This window comes from Papio anubis, chromosome 6, assembly GCF_008728515.1.
Source record: "Papio anubis isolate 15944 chromosome 6, Panubis1.0, whole genome shotgun sequence".
NCBI classification, from domain to species: domain Eukaryota; kingdom Metazoa; phylum Chordata; class Mammalia; order Primates; family Cercopithecidae; genus Papio; species Papio anubis.
In genome coordinates, this window is record NC_044981.1 from 32,759,928 (window position 1) to 32,773,508 (window position 13,581).

Sequence of the window (13,581 nt, forward strand, 5' to 3'; positions counted from 1 at the left end):
GAGTGAGACTGCGTCTCAGAGAAAAAAAAAAAAACTAAATAGCCAGGTAAGGTGTGCTGTGAACCTGTAGTAGTCCTAACTACTTAAGAGGCTGAGGTGGTAGGATCACTTGAGCCCAGGAGTTGGAGAGCAGCCTGGGAAAAAAACAAAACCCCCCCCTAAAAAAAAAAAAAAAAACTCCAAGAAAGTAAAAAAAAAAAAAAAAAGGCCCAAAAGACTGAACAATAGATTTGACAAACTGACACTTGAAGAGAAAAGTCAGTGAGATTAAAAGTAGAAATGAAAATATATATACAGATATACACAATGTAGTCCTGAGACTGAAAGAGAATATTTGATGGATTGTTTTTTTGTTTTTTTGTTAATACAGGGTGTCCCTTTTTTGCCAAGGGTGGAGAGCAGTGGCGCAGTCACGACTCACTGCAGCCCCGACCTTCAAGCCATCCTCCTGCTTCAGCCTCCCGAGTAGCTTGGTCTACAGGTGTACACCACCATACCCAGCTAAAGAAATAGAATATTTGAAAGAAAGGAAGAGACATGAGGGATAGAGTGAGAAAGTCTTCTAGGTGAAGTCCTACAAGAAAATAATAGAGAAAGTAGGGAAGAAACACTGTCAGAGTATTTTCCAGAATTACTGGAAGACAATGTGAATCCTGAAAGTCTGAGACAGGTCTGTTAATTTAGAAAGTTTATTTTGCCAGGGTTGAGGATGGGCCCACGATGCAGCCTCTGGAGGTCCTGATGACATGTGCCCAAGGTGGTCAGAGCACAGCTTGGTTTTATACATTTTAGGAAGACAAGAGATATCAATCAACATATGTAAAATGAACATTGGTTCCGTCCAGAAAGGTGAGATAACTCAAAGCAGGGAGGGGGCTTCCAGGTCACAGGTAGGTGAGAGACAAACAGTTGCATTCTTTTGAGTTTCTGGTTAGCCTTTCCAAAGGAGACAATCAGATACACATTTATCTCAGTGACCAGAGACAGGACTTAGGTTTTGTTTGTTTGTTGTTTTGAGACAGTCTCACTCTGTCACCCAGGCTGGAGTGCAGTGGCACAATCTTGACTCACTGCAAGCTCCGCCTCTGGGGTTCAAGTGATTCTCCTGCCTCAGCCTCCCAAGTAGCTGGGATTACAGGCATGTGCCACCACGCCTGGCTAATTTTTGTATTTTTAGTAGAGATGGAGTTTCACCATGTTGGCCAGGCTGGTCTCGAACTCCCGACCTTAGGTGATCCTTCCGCCTTGGCCTCCCAAAATGCTGGGGTTACAAGCATGAGCCCTTGCACCTGGCCAGAGGGATGATTTTGGGGAAAATCTTAAAAGCAGCCAGCAAGAAAAGACAGGTGTGACTGCCCACTTCCCTGCAGCAACGCTGGGATGCAGTCAACTGAAATATGGTCTCCCAGTTCTCTTCCCTTCCTAGAGCCATGGCGATCCTGCTGCAACATCAGACCATATCACTTCCCTGCTTAAATCCCGCTAATGGCTCCCCAGCTCACTTGAAAAAATACTCAGTCCTTTTTTTTTTTTGACAGAATCTCACTCTGTCACCCAGGCTGGAGTGCAGTGGCATGATCTCAGCTTAAGCAATTATTGTGCCTCAGCATCCCAAGTAGCTGGGATTACAGGCATGCACCACCAAGCCCAGCTGATTTTTTTTGTGTGTGTATTTTTAGCACAAAGTTTCTCCATGTTACCTAGGCTGGTCTCGAACTCCTGAGCTCAATCGATCTTCCCACCTCGATCTCCCAAAGGGCTGGGATTACAGGCGTGAGCCACTGTGCACGGTTGGATTCATTTTTTATGTTTACATCTTTTATTCTCCTGGAATGTTCTCTGATGTAAAGCATTTTCCCTCCAAAGGGTTAGCCATTATCTCAACACCATTTCCCCAATGAGCTATGCTTCTATTTATCTGAAATACCACTGAATTGTTTATGAGAGATGAATTCAGTTTTAGATTTTGTTGCATTTGAGGTTCCCATGAGACACACTGGTGCAAATGCACAGTATAATTTCAGATAAAGGGTTCTGAATGTGTCCTGTGGAAGAGCTGGGTCAGATGAGGAAAGGGCATCATCTAAGACCTTGTGAGGTTCTGAGGTCACCTAGAAAGGATAAGGAGTGAGGAGGAGGTCCACAGCACTGCCCAGCTCACCCTTGAATGATAGCATTCCCTTGGTATCTCCATCCTGGATGGCACTTCCCTGACGTCAGGAACCACGGCTTCCCCTCTCTCAGTGTCCTTTCCAGCATTTAGCATGATGTCTCACACGTTAGTTAATAAATGTTTCAAAATTAACAGTAACCGCATGGCGAGTGGAGGAAACAAGGGATGATGACTGACTGAGGAAGGAAGTGAATAATGCTATCTCTGCCATTACCAAAGCCTTCTGAGATGCCAGCGCTTCATGGAGTTCGCCAAATTCCATTCCGCACTTAGGCACTGGGTCCCTAGTCCTGGGCCAGATGATGGGGCTGACTGGGGACATGAGCACACAGGGATCCCACGACAAGCAACGTATACTTCTGTCATGTGCTGGGAGCTATGGAGAAAATGATCAGCCTGTGGTGATGGAGAGTAATGGCGAGTGAGGAGGTGATGTTTGATCTGAAACCTACAGAGAACTGGGAGAACTGGGAAGGGGGAACAGGGCCTCTGAAAGTCCCTGATGCAGGAAACAGCTTGAGCTGAAAGGCAGCCAGAATGGTTAGGACATGGTAACAAGGTGAAGCTGGACCGCACATCGACCTCACCTCAGGAAGGCATCAGGATTTTATTCAAAGTGCAACGAAAAGCCGTGGAAAGGTTTCAAGCAGTAATGGCAGGATTCAATGTATGTTTTAAAGATATTACTTTCATTCATTTATTTATTATGAGATGGACTTTCACTCTTGTCACCCAGGCTGGAGTGCAATGGCACGATCTCAGCTCACTGCAACCTCCGCCTCCTGGATTCAAGCGATTCTCCTGCCTTAGCCTCCCAAGTAGCTGGGATTACAGGCATATGCCTCCATGCTGGCTAATTTTTATATTTTTAGTAGACATGAGGTTTCATCATGTTGGCCAGGCTGGTCTTGAACTCCTGACCTCAAATGATCCACCCACCTCGGCCTCCCAAATTGCTGGGATTACAGGTGTAAGCCACTGTGCCCGGCCAAAAAATTACTTTTGTTGTGTTGTTTTTTGTTTTTTGAGACACAGTCTTGCTGTGTTGCCTGGCTGGAGTGCAATGGTGCAATCTTGGCTCACTACAACCTCCACCTCCCAGGTTCACACCATTCTCCTGCCTCAGCCTCCTGAGTAGCTAGGACTACAGGCACCCACCACCACGCCTGGCTAATTTTTCGTGTTTTTAGTAGAGACGAGGTTTCTCCATGTTAGCCAGGATGGTCTTGATCTCCTGACCTTGTGATCCACCCACCTCAGCCTCCCAAAGTGCTGGGATTACAGGTGTGAGCCACCATGCCCAGCCAACTCAATGCATTTTTACATATATGTATGTGTGTGTATAAATCCATGTTAATTACCATCCAGACCAAGATATAGAATATGGCTAATACCGCAAGAATCCCCTGTGCAGACAGCCCACCCCACCTGCATTCCCAAGGGCACGTTCTGACCGATATGGCCACAGTATGCACTGGCGTCTGGCGATCTGCCCCTCCCTCTCTGTGAGGATCATGCATGTAGGTAGCTAATTTTTGCTGCTGAGCTGTGTTCTACCGTAAAGCTATACCATAATTTGTTTATCCATTCACCAGCTGATGGACATTTACGTTTTTCCAGGGTTTAGCTATTTATAAATAAAACTGCTAAGAATGTTCTTATATGTGGCTTTTGGTGGACATAGGTATTGAGCAGCAGCTGTTTTCTCTTTTTTTTCTTTCTCTCTCTCTCTCTCTTTTTTTTTTTTTTTTAAGAGATGGAGTCTTGCTCTGTTGCCCAGGCTGGAGTGTGGTGGTGGCGTGATCTTGGCTCACTGCAACCTCTGCCTCCTGGGTTCAAGAGATTCTCCTGCCTCAGCTTCCCAAGTAGCTGGGATTACAGGCATATGCCACCACACCCAGCTAATTTTTGTATTTTTTTTTAGTACAGATGGGATTTCACTATATGTTGGTCAGGCTGGTCTTGAACTCCTGACCTCAGGTGATCTGTCCCTTCTTGACCTCCCAAAGTGTTGGGATTACAAGTGTGAGCCACTGTGCACGGCCTTTTCTTTTTCTTTTTCTTTTTTTTTTCCTGAGTCAGGGTCTCCCTCTTTCGCCTGACTGGAGTGCAGTGGTGTGATCACAGGTCACTACAGCCTTGACCTTCTGGGCTCAAGCGATCCTTCCTACCTTAGCTACCTGAATAGCTGGGACTATAGGTGTGCACCATGCCCAGCTAGTTTTTAAACTTGTGTAGAGACACAAGGGGCATGGGGTGGGTCTCACTATGTTGCCTAGGCTGGTCTTGAACTCCTGGGCTCATGTGATCCTCCCACATCGGCCTCAAAGAGTGGGATTATAGGTGTGAACCACCGTATCTGGCCTAAATGACTATTTCTAAAGCAGCCAAAGTTGTGAACTCGTGACTCTGAGGAACTTATGAACACCAAGGGAAGCCAGGGTTTAGGTCCCCAGTGACCCTGGGGGTCTCCTCAGGTTGGAAAAAAGTAAACTGTGGTTTCTAAAGATTTTCAAGTTGCAGTCCCTTGCCTTTTGAGATTCCTGGGTCTTTCATAAAATCTCTGGTGTCACAGCAGGAGTGGAGGGAGACCTAGAGGAGCAGTGCCCTCTGTGGCCAGCACTGCAGCCAGGAGACTTTTCTATTTTCCAGGCTCTGGGGATGGGGCGGAGGACACCAGTTCATGGCCCCAGTACAGCGATGCACTGGCTGTAAGAACACTGAAACAGACATTCCTCAAGAGACACCCTGGGTCTCACCTCTTCCCGCATCTCCTGGCACCACACCTAAAATAGCTTCCTAATGCTGTGGAACATTACCTCTTCCCACTCATCCAGAAACCCCTTCAAAAGAGCCATCTGTGCTGCAATCTTCATCTGTAGCTTGCACGGCATATGTGAGTTTGCGGATGTAGGTAGATGGCTACTGATGCATTCCCGGACACACACATACACACACACACACACACACACGCGCATACACACACTTGACGCCATGGGCTGAAGGGCTGTTTTCTCCTCTAAATGGCACCTGCTCCCCTCCACATGAGATGTCCCCTCCCCTTCGGTGGGCCACCTCTTTTCCTATTGTGGTTTGCAGCAGCTCCTCTGACCTCACCTTCCTGATGCTGCTGTGATTATTTTCCTGAATTATTTGATTATGACCAGTATCAAAGTGAAAACAGAGTCCAGGGAATGTCACCTATTTATAGCCTGTTGGATCTGTCGCTTTAGGCCTCGCTCTTGGGGAGATGATTCCACACTGCTGTGGAGGTGGTCCACATTGGAGGCCATCACGTTATTGTCAAGGTCTATGCTCAAGGTATAAACCTCTGAGCATTTCTCCTACTTCTTAGATTCTTTTTAACTGTCTTTTCTTTTCTTTTGAGACATATAATAATAATAATTATTATTATTATCTCCCAGGCTGGAGTGCAATGGTGTTATCTCGGCTCACTGCAACCTCCACCTCCCGGGTTCAAGCAATTCTGTCTCAGCCTCCCAAGTAGCTGGGATTACAGGCACCCACCACCACGCCCAGCTAATTTTATTTTTTGTATTTTTTTAGTAGAGGGACTTCACCATGTTGGCCAGGCTGCTCTCGAACTCCTGACCTCAGGTGATCCACCTGCCTTGGCCTCCCAAATGTTGGGATTACAGACATGAGCCACCATGCCCAGCCACAATTATTATTATTATTATTATTTTGTTATTTATTTTTTTTTTTCGGAGACAGAGGCTTGCTCTGTTGCCCAGGCTGGAGTGCAGAGGCGCGATCTTGGCTCACTGCAACCTCTACTTCCCAGGTTCAAGTGATTCTCCTACCTCAGCCTCTCAAGTAGCTGGGATTACAGGTACACGCCGCCATGCCCGGCACATTTTTTGTACTTTAGTAGAGACAGGGTTTCACTGTGTTGCCTAGGCTGGTCTCGAACTCTTGAGCTCAGGCGATCTGCCCGCCTCGGCCTCCCAAAGTGCTGGGATTACAGGCATGAGCCACTGCGCCCAGCCTAAAATTTATTTGTAAACATTTAATTATAAGCTAAAATCAGATACGAGAAACTACAAAAAACAAAGATATAGCTTAGTGAACTTTTTTTTTTTTTTGAGACAGAGTTTTGCTCTTGTTGCCCAGACTGGAGTGCAGTGGCTCGATCTCGGCTCGCTGCAATCTCCGCCTCCCAGGTTCAAGTGAATCTTCTGCCTCAGCCTTCCAAGTATCTGGGATTACAGGCATGCGCCACCATGCCCAGCTAATTCTGTATTTTTAGAAGAGACGGGGTTTCTCCATGTTGGTCAGGCTGGCCTCAAATTCCCAACCTCAGGTGATCCACCCTCCTCGGCATCCCAAAGTGTTGGGATTACAGGCATGAGCCACTGCCCCCGGCACCCCCCCACCTTTTTTTTTTCTTTTTTTGAGACAGAGTCACACTCTGTTGCTCAGGCTGGAGTAGAGTGGCACAATCTTGGCTCACTGCAACCTCTGCCTCCCAGGTTCAAGCAATTCTCCTGCCTCAGCCTCCCAGATAGCTGGGATTACAAGCGTGCACCATCATCAGTTAATTTTTTGTACTTTTAGTAGAGACGGAGTCTCCCTATGTTGGCCAGCCTGGTCTCGAATGCCTGACCTCAGGTGATCTGGCCCCCTCTGTCTTCCAAAGTGTTGGGAGTACAGGTGTGAGCCACCATGCCTATTCATCTTAGCAAACTTTTATAAGGCAGACACGCTTGTAATCACCACCCAAGAACTAGAACTTTGGCATCCCCCCACTCGCCCCTCATAGAAGCCCTTCCCTGCCGCATCCCAGTTATAGTCCCTGACTCTCTCCAACTGAGCCCACCATCCTGACTCATAGGACTCACTTGCAGCGGGGTTCATCACCCAAGAGTGCCTCTGTAGACACCATACTTCAGTCTTACTGATTTAAAAAGACAACTTTATTCAGGTATAATTTACATCTAATAAAATTCATCCATTTTAAGGACACAATTTTGATGAGTTTGACAGGTGTATACAATCATGTAACCACCAATCCTGATTCAAGAACATTTCTATCACTCCCAAAATTCCCTTGTACCCCTTTATACCCACTCCCCTTCCCCTAGTCCTGGGCCCAGGCAACCACTAATTTGCTTTTTGTTGCTATAGATTAGATTTCCCTTTTCTAAAATTTTATATAACTAAAATCATGTTACATTCTCTTTTGGGTATAGCTTCTTTCACTAATGGTTTTGAAATTTATCGCTGTTCAGTATTTCCTTCCCTTTTTTTTTTTTTTTTTGAGACGGAGTCTCGTTCTGTTGCCAAAGCTGGAGTGCAGTGGTGTGATCTCGGCTCACTGCACCCTCCGCCTCCTGGGTTCAAGCAATTTTCCTGCCTCAGCCTCTCAAGTAGCTGGGGCTACAGGCGCACGCTGCCCCGCCTCACTAATTTTTGCATTTTTAGTAGAGACAGGCTTTCTCCATGTTGCCCAGGCTGGCCTTGAACTCCTGACTTTGAGTGAGCTGCCAGCTTCAGCCTCCCAAAGTGCTGGGATTAAAGGTGTGAGCCACCGTGCCTGGCCTTCCTTCCTTTGTATTGCCAGGAAGTATTCCGCTGAATGAATATACCAAAATTGTTTACGCATTCTTCTTTTGAGGGACATTTGAGTTGTTATCAGTTTTTGGCTATCACCAATAAAGCTGCTACAAGCATTGGTTACAGACTTCTGTATGGACATCTACTTTAATACACTTGGGTAAATAAACACCTAGGAGTGGGATTACTAGGCTTTATAGGAGGTATGTGTTAAAATTTATACAAAACTGTCAAACTGTTTTCCAAAATGGCTGTGTGTTCAGGAAAAACTCTCAAACTGAGCTTATCTTCCACTCTTGGATCAATACAACAGTCAACGTAGAAGACTTCCATGACCCCAATATATATGGGGATTTCTCCTCACCAGCAAGCAAGCGATCAATTCTGCAGCACACACCAACTGGGTGCCAATTCCCATGCTATCTACCTGGAGATAGTGTCAGATTCCACAGATTTGGAGCTCAGTCCCCAACGCTGCCCCTGCCCCGCTCCCCTAGATACCAGTAGCAAGTCTGGGCCTCAGGAACTTCTGACTAACTGGCTTCAAGTTGGGGGGTTCCCACAACCCCAACTTTGAGTGCAATTACTTTGCTGAAGCAGCTCACAGAACTCGGGGAAACATTTACTTATGTTGACTGATTTATTACTGTAAATAAAAAATACAATCCTAAGTTCCCCAACTGACTGAACTGCGGAACAGACCCCTTCTAGCACCCGAGAAACCTGAAAAACTGAATTCCTGACCAAGACCGGAAGGGAGGTCACACTCCCTCCTTTTTAGAGTTTAGGCACAGCCGACCAGCATTAACATGAAAATAGAGAAGTAAGACTTAATACTGGCAGAACAGACTCTTCGGGGCAATAGGATACCAAACTACAACCTTACTCTGGTATAGCATCATGGGACAAACAGCGACCCTAAAGGAAATAACAATATTTCACCCCAAAATATATTTCATTGACATATTTTGAAATAGTTCTGCAAAGCCATCTTTTGTGGGGGAAATTTTCATCTGTAGAGAATCTCCATTAATGCAGCCAGGCTTCCCTTTCTAGGCCTTTCTGGAACCTATGAGAGATTAAATTCGAATCTGACACGTTTAAGTTCTTAAAAGAGATTTACCATCTATTCTTTCTGAAAGGGGCTACCTATGAGGCATCATCGATATAACAAGAAGTTTGGGCCTGGCACGGTGGCTCACGCCTGTAAATCCCAGCACTTTGGAAGGCCAAGGTGGGCGGATCACCTGAGGTCAGGAGTTCGAGACCAGCCTGGCCAACATGGCGAAACCATGTCTCTCCTAAAAATACAAAAATTAGCCAGGTGTGGTGGCACAGGCTTGTAATCCCAGGTGAACAGGAGGCTGAGGCAGGAGAATGGCGTGAACCTGGGAGGCAGAGGCTGCAGTGAGCCAAGATCATGCCACTGCACTCCAGCCTGGGCAACGGTGAGACTCCACATTAAAAAAAAAAACAAAAAAAAAAACTTTGGCCTCCACACTCCCCTTATCTGAACTCGGTCATTTCCTTCTGCTAACTTCAAGTCTTTAGACAAAGCTTTAATTCTTTCAACCAACTGCCAATCAGAAAAATATTTGAATCTACCTAATGAAAGGTGAAGCCAGCTGGACTTCCTCGGTGGAGTGCAGACTTGGAGAACTTTTCTGTCTTACAAGAGGATTGTAAAATGCACCAATCAGCACTCTGTAGCTAGGATTGTAAAATGCACCAATCAGCGCTCTGTGGCTAGCTAGAGGTTTGTAAAATGTGCCAATCAGCACACTGTAAAATCGACCAATCAGTGCTCTGTAAAATGGACCAATCAGCATGCTGAAAAATGGACCAATCAGTAGGACATGGGTGGGGACAAATAAGGGAATAAAAGCTGCCCTCCCCCTGCCCCCCCAAACCAGCCCCCATACCTCACAGGAGGAGCAACCTGCTTGGGTCCCCTTCTGTGCTGTGGAAGCTTTGTTCTTTCGCTCTTCACAATAAATTTTGCTGCTGCTCACTCTTTGGGTCCATGCCACCTTTAAGAGCTGTAATACTCACCGCCAAGGTCCGTGACCTCATTTTTGAAGTCAGTGAGACCAAGAACCCACCGGAAGGAACCAATTCTAGACACACTGACCTGTAAACTCATCTCTCCTTCAAGATGTCCCAGCTCTTTTGGCTGAACCAATGTGCACCTTCCATGTATTGATTTATGATTTTACCTACAATTCCTCTCTCCCTAAAATGTATAAATCTACACTAACGTGACCACCTTGGGTACACTTTCTCACTTTCCCCAGGCCGTGGGGAACAATCATATTGGCTAAGGATAAACCTCTTTAAAATACTTTACAGAGTCTGGTTTTCCAGTAACATTACAAAGGCTATTACAAAAGATACCAGTGAATATGAGAGGTGAAGCCAGCTGGACTTCCTGGGTTGAGTGGGGACTTGGAGAACTTTTCTGTCTAGCTAGAGGATTGTAAACACACCAGTCAGCACTCTGTGTCTAGCTAGAGAATTGTAAATGCACCAATCAGCACTCTGTAAAAACGCACCAATCAGTGCTCTGTGCCTAACTAAAGGATTGTAAATGCACCAATCAGCACACTGTAAAAACACACCAATCAGCGCCCTGTGTTAAACTAAAGGATTGTAAACACACCAATCAGTATTCTGTAAAATGGACCACTCTGTAAAATGGACCAATGAGCAGGACATGGGTGGGGACAAATAAGGGAATAGAAACTGGCCACACCCCTCACCTTCCCCCCTGCAAGCAGCAGCAACCTGCTTGGGTCCCCTTCCACACTGTCACACTGTGGAAGCTTTATTCTTTCGCTCTTCACAATAAATCTTGCTACTGCTCACTCTTTGGGTCCGTGCCACCTGTAAGAGCTGTAACACTCACTGCGAAGGTCCGCAGCTTCATTCTTGAAGTAAGGGAGACCAAGAACCCACCGGAAGGAACCAACTCCGGACAGAAATGTGTAGGGTGAGGTACTGGGGGAAGGTGCACTGAGCTTCTAGGCCCTCCCCAGATGCAGCACCTTCCAGGAATCTTTATGTGTTCAGCTATCGAGGAGCTCTCTGAACCCTGTCCTCTTGGGTTTTTATAGACAACCTTGTTGAAATGAAGGTCTCCAGGGTATGGAGCGGGACCCTCTCTGGAATTAGAGTCCTGTGTCCCACAATCAGAAAGGTGGAGGAAGATTAGAGTTCTGCCATGGGGCAGGTGAAAGAAGGGCAGGAAAAAATCAAAGAGATTCTGTTTCATGAGGCCTGCTTCTGAGGCCCAGAGCACTCAGCATTATTATTTTTTATACATATCTTTTTCTAGACGAAGTCTTGCTCTGTCACCCAGGCTGGAGTGCAGAGGTGCGATCTCAGCTCACTGCAACCTCCGCCTCCTGGGTTCAAGCAATTCTCTGCCTCAGCTTCCCGAGTAGCTGAGATTACAGATGCCTGCCACCACGCCTGGCTAATTTTTGTATTTTTAGTAGAGATGGGGTTTCACCACGTTGGCCAGGCTGGTCTTGAACTCCTGACCTCATGATCCACCTGCCTCAGCCTCCCAAAGTGCTGGGATTACAGGCATGAGCCACCGGGCCTGGCCTACAGCACCCATCATTATAACAAAAGACTGTAACAAGGGCTATGGGAGTTACAAACCAGGAACCATGGAGGAAGCCAATACATATTAATATATATATGTAAAATGACACCACACTGTGCCATTGTACATTCTCACCAGCAATATATAAGAGCTCCAGGGTGCAATGGCTCATGCCTGTAATCCAGCACTTTGGGAGGCCGAGGCAGGCAGATCACCTGAAGTCAAGAGGTCAAGACCAGCCTGGCCAACATAGTGAAACCCCAACTCTACTAAAAATGCAAAATTAGCCCAGAGTGGTGGCATGCACCTGTAATCCCACGTACTCAGGAGGCTGAGGCAGGAGAATTGCTTGAACCCGGGAGGCAGAGATTGCAGTGAGCTGAGATCGCACCACTGCACTCCAGCCAGGGCGACAGAACAAGAATCTGTCTCAAATAAATAAATAAATAGATAAATAAAGGCTGGGCGCAGTGGCTCACGCCTGTAATCCCCACACTTTGGGAGGCTGAGGCGGGCAGATCACAAGATCAGGAGATCTAGACCATCCTGACTAACACGGTGAAACCCCATCTCCACTAAAAATACAAAAAAAAAAAAATTAGCTGGGCGTGGTGGCGGGTACCTGTAGTCAGTCCCAGCTACTAGGGAGGCTGAGGCAGGAAAATGGCGTGAACCTGGGAGGTGGAGCTTGCAGTGAGCCAAGATTGCACAACTGCACTCCAGCCTGGGCGACAGAGTGAGACTCTATCTCAAAAATAAAATAAAATAATAAATAAAATAAAATAAAATAAAATGTACCATCTTAATCATGTTTAAGTCTCTCTCTCTCTCTCTTTCTCTCTCTCCCTCTCTCCCTGTCTCCCTCTCCCTCTCTTCTCTTCCTCTCTTTCTCTCTTTCTGTCATTCTATTTCCTGAGACAGGGGCTCACTGTGTCACCCATGCTGGAGTGCAGTGGCATGAACACAGCTCACTGCAGCCTCGACCTCCTGAGCTCAAGCAATCTTCCTGCCTCAGCCCCCCAAGTGGCTGGGTCTACAGGTGCATACCGCCACACTCTGCTATTTTTGTATTTTTTGTAGAGAAAGGGTTTTACTACATTGCCCAGGCTGGTCTTGAACTCCTGGGGCCTGCTACAACTGAACAACTCCCGGCCTCCCAAAGTGTTGGGATTACAGGTGATCACCGCCTTCCACTTTTCAGTCCATTTTTAAAAAAATCCGGGTCATTTTTCTTTTTGCTGGGAGGTAGGAGTTATTTATATAATCTGGATATCCGTTCTTTTTTCGGATTATGTATTATGAATATTTTCTGTTACGTTGTGGCTCTTCATCTTCTTACAGTGTCTTTTGAAGATTCACAGGGTTTACATTTTGGATCAAGTCTAATTTATTATTATTATTATTATTATTATTATTATCGGAGATGGGAGTTCACTCACCTGTACGGAGGCAATGATGATCTTTGGCTCACTGTAACTCCATCTCCTGGGTTCAAGCTGATTCTCCTGCCTCAGCTTCCTGGAGTAGCTGGGATTACAGCACGCATGCCCTGCCTGCTATAAAATATTTCTTTAGTAGAGATGGGGGTTTCACCATCTTGGTCAGCTGGTCTCGAACTCTGACCTTGTAATCCGCCTGCCTCAAAACACTGGGATTACAGGCGTGAGCCACTGTTCCTGGCCACAATTTAGATATTTTATTATAATTTTTTTTTTTTTTTTTTTGAGATAGGGTCTCACTCTTGCTGCTGCCCAGGTGAGCCGCAAAAGAGAGTAAAATCCCAGCCTACTGCATTTCTCCCACCCCGGGCTCAAAGCCAGATCCTCCCACCTCTGAGTGCGGCTGGGACTGGCATGCACCCACCATGCCTGGCTATCTTAAAATTTTTGGTAGAGACATGAGTCTCTGTGTTGCCTCAGCTAATTTTTTTTTTTTTTTTTTGGCTCAGCCCTGCCTCAGGCTGGAGTGTGGCTGGGATCTCGGCTCACTGCCCACAGGTTCACATTCTCCTGCCTCAGCCTCCCGAATAGCTGGAACTGCAGGTGCCCGCCACCACACCTGGCTAATTTTTTTGTATTTTTAGTAGAGACGGGGTTTCACCGTGGTGTCGATCTTCTGACCTCGTGATCCGCCCGCCTCGGCCTTGCAAAGTGCTGGGATTACAGGCGTGAGCCACCACGCCCGGCCTTTTTTTTTTTTTTTTTTTTTAAAACGATCCATG